At 36.6% G+C, this 3,903-nt stretch overlaps 1 pseudogene; it reads right to left on the bottom strand.

The window, feature by feature from the left end:
* Positions 1-211: 211 nt before the first annotated feature.
* LOC126504539 (transforming growth factor beta regulator 1-like) lies at positions 212-868 on the bottom strand (annotated as a pseudogene).
* Between the last annotated feature and the right edge of the window lie 3,035 nt (positions 869-3,903).

Raw genomic sequence — 3,903 nt, 5'->3', positions numbered from 1 at the left:
GTATGTATAAGATAGATTTTTACACTATTTTAATGATTGGTCTCAGGTAAGAGTACCAATGTCATCAATCCTAATGGTTAGAAAGGGCTATTTTAAAGAGTGATCCATATGACTGCAGAATTCTGAGGGCAGCAGTGTTTCATAAATAGAATATACCCAGGAAAAGGTGATAAAATGGACCTTTTTTGTCATCTGATTCTTTAAAGTTCTGTCATGTTCTGCTGTGTCCTGCAAAATGTTTCACAGGGTAGATGGCCCTCTCATCACAGAAGCCAGATCGGTTGGTGATAATCTCCCCCAGGCTATATACTGTTAGACCCCCTAGTCCGATGGGGAACACAGGTCATCCTGAGGGATCCAGGGCAATGGGCCAAATCAGCTTATGAGTGCCTCCTTCCATTTTCTTTTTCTTGGATATTTTCTTTAGAACTTCCAATTTGTTGTTCTCTTTGCCCTTTTCTTTTTTCTCCTTTTTGGATTTCTTCCCAAATGGTTCCGTGGCTCCAGTGCTGGGCCCAGTTCCCTGGATAGTTCCCACAGAGCTGGCCATACCATAAGCCAGGGGCAAAGTTGAGTTGTGGGAAGGAACTGCAGCCTAAAGTTCCCCTTCGGTTAGAGCCTGAAGCTGGAGGAGCTTTTTCAGCAAGTATCTTCTTTCTTCTTTTGCCTTAAGAAATTTTTCCTCAAGATGAGCAATTTCATCACAAATAGCAGCATTTTCAAACACCATAGCCTTGGCTGCTTTGCACAGCCCCAGGTACTTCAACCAGTACTTCTTGTTCTGACTCTTCTTTGAGAACTTTTTCATCCTGGCCTTGTTGAACAGCAGGGTGCACGACTTGGAAGCCAGGCTACCCAGAATGCTCATGATCCGGCCTCACCTGGGGGGCATGGGGCTGCGGGGGCATGGAGGGGAGGTGACATCGGCTGGATGCCACTCTGTAGTAGAGAAGCACAGGTGGACCACTTCCCATCACCTGACTAGCTTATATCCCAAAATAATAACACATAAATTGTATTCATTTAAATAGTGCCTGGCCCATTATTTCTAGCCTCAAATTGGCTAACTCTTGCATCCATTTCTATTAATGTGTATTGCCACTTGACTGTGGCTTACCTGCATGAGTCTAACCAGCATCTGTCTCATAGAGGAGAGCTATAGCTTCTGCCTTTTTCCTCTCAGAATTCTGTTCTGTCTACCAGACAAATCTAAGGGCTGGCCTATCAAAGGGCCAAGGCAGTTTCTTTATTTAACCAATGAAAGTAACACATAGACAGAAGACACTCTTACACCAGAGGTGAATCCAATGGATGTTCACTTGAGGAACTTACATAGAGCTAGTCATGCTGTCCGTCTTCTGGCATCCAGGCACAACTTTAATTAAACAACTCTGGACAGATAGATACCGATCATTGAAGGGTGAGAAGACAGAGGAAGAATCACAGCAGAAGCAATTATGTGAGCCCCCTTCTATATAGATGTAGTTATTACTTCAATTTTTTTCAAAGGTAGTAGGTATACTACTCAAATAGCACTCTCTATATCACTGGGGAAAGAAGACTGGGAGTCTCATAGTTCCCCAGTGACCCAGGTAAGTGACATTTTAGTCCGAGAATTTGTTAAGTAATATCAAAACAATCCTTTACTAATTTTAAATGTACACCAGAGGTTGAGATAATCATACTACGGTTTCTTCTATGATTCATATGAGAAAAGAGTCTTATCTTGCACAAACATCCAATATTTTGTTTAACTAAAATTTAGATCTTTAGATCACTTCAACTACAGAGTAGTTGCATATTTAAAATATACCTGGAAAAAATAAAATAAGTATTTACACATGTTCAATAAAGAACAACTGAAGTCTTAACTTAAGTAAATTTGCCATATTGCACAAGTATCAAAAGAAATGTGTATATTGTAAAAATGCAAATAAATGCCAAGGGAAGAACTCACAGAAAACAATGCAGTTAATGGTACAGTTCATTATTACTTTTTAGACAAATCACTCAGTCCTTTATGATAAAAGGAATCAGGGAGAAAGGTGAAAAGTAATCTTTTTCAGAACTTTCAAGTTGTCACAATTGAAACACATAACTGCTGAATAAAGAATAACAAATATATCCCAAAATCTATCCCCTATCATTCTGTAATAGTGGAATATATGTAAAGGCAGGGAGTGGAGGAGGAGAAGTCTGGGCAGATGCCGGGATGATATTATAATCTTATCTAAACAGCACTCATTTGTAGTAAATTGCTCATGGCTATACATCTACCTTATAACTAGTTACTGTGACTGCAAACCATTACTCTTCTAAAGAAGGGTAACTCTAATGAAAAGATCCCCAATCATACCAATAAAACAAGAGCAAGAGAGTCTCTGTTCTTTTTAAACAGACAACTACAAAAAAAAATCTAATAAGAGATAACAAAAATGTTGGTATCAAAATATTGAGAACAGTCTGTCACTGACTCCTTGACTTAATTATGATCTTTAATAATAGCCATACAATAAGAGGCCTTTAATTGAAGGCGTAAGTCATGAACAATGCCACACCAGTTTGGAATTATGATTAATAGGGTGGTATTTATTTAAAGAGAAAAAAAAAAAACTTACAGATCACCGTCCCAGAAAACAGCCCTCTGCGCAACCAGGAAGGGAGTCTAGTCGCTGGGGAGCAGGAAGTGAAGAGAGAGAGCTGAGGGAAGTAGCCGCTTTTTTAAAGGGAGAGAGACCACGCCCCAATGGGCTGGTATCTCAGCAGCTATTGGTTGGAGGAGCTGAAGGACCTCCCACAACATTTACTGTTATGATGTTTTTTACAGAAAAAAAATTCCCACAGCATATTCTAATCATGATTTTCCAATTCTCCACTGACCCAACTCAATACCATTTCTTTCTTGCTCTCTTTAGAAAAGAAACAAAAACAAATAACTTTTAAAGAAGAAAAATATAAGATACAAACAGACACACACTAAATCCAAAATACATTAAATCATGAAATCTAAAATCATAGCCTTAACTTTTCTTGGAAAGTAAAATGTATGTATAACAAAACTCCTGTTAAAAATCTTTAGTTCAGTAGTTTTAGTGTGTTTCTGTTACCATAAATTATTGTGCATCTGTCAATAATTTACTGATTTTTCCAGCCCCAAGGAACTATTACTCTATCTATGTATATTTTCTTACATTTTCCTTTCCTAGCCTTTCATTATCTTGTAGGTCAAGTAAACAAACAAACAAATAAAAACTATTCATTTGCTATTAAATTTGCTTTCACTAGCTTTTGTTTTTTGAAGTCTAACTTCTTTATCCATAAAACATAGGTTTTTTTAAAAAGAACATATTTTTTATTTAATATTTTTGGAGTAGATTAAAAATCCCTGGGGTTTTGATATTAACAAACCATGCAGTAGAAAATGTCTCTTCTTGTATTTTTAAAATATTTTTATATTATACATGCAGGTATGAGTGCATAAGAGTTGATATTAATTTTTCTATTAGTAGCTGGTGGTGGATATTACCATCTTGAAAATATTTAAATTGCTAATTCAATTTGTTAGTTCTTGTTGTTCATTAAACATTTATTTATTTTTAAGATATTATTATTTAATTTTTAATTATGTGTATATGTATGTGTCTATGTCTGTGTGCACAGTTGTACCTGTGGAGGCCAGAAATTTCCAGATGTCCTAAAGTTGTAGTTACTGGCAATGTTGAGTTGGCTAATGGAAGTGCTAGGAAGTAAACTCTGTGGTCCTCTGCAAGAGTCCTATATGCACTTAAATATAGAGCCAGTCCTCTAGCTCATATCTCTTCATGTTTAATCAGTCTGTTAATTCATAGTTTCCTACAACTTTGCCTGTATCATCTAAATATTTGAAAGTATTGACATATTTTT

Source organism: Alexandromys fortis, unplaced genomic scaffold, assembly GCF_014885135.2.
Source record: "Alexandromys fortis isolate MF-2015 unplaced genomic scaffold, M_Fortis_MF-2015_v1.1 scaffold_12, whole genome shotgun sequence".
NCBI lineage: Eukaryota > Metazoa > Chordata > Mammalia > Rodentia > Cricetidae > Alexandromys > Alexandromys fortis.
Note: the sequence above shows the minus strand (reverse complement) of the source record. Positions and strands in the feature narration are given on the sequence as shown.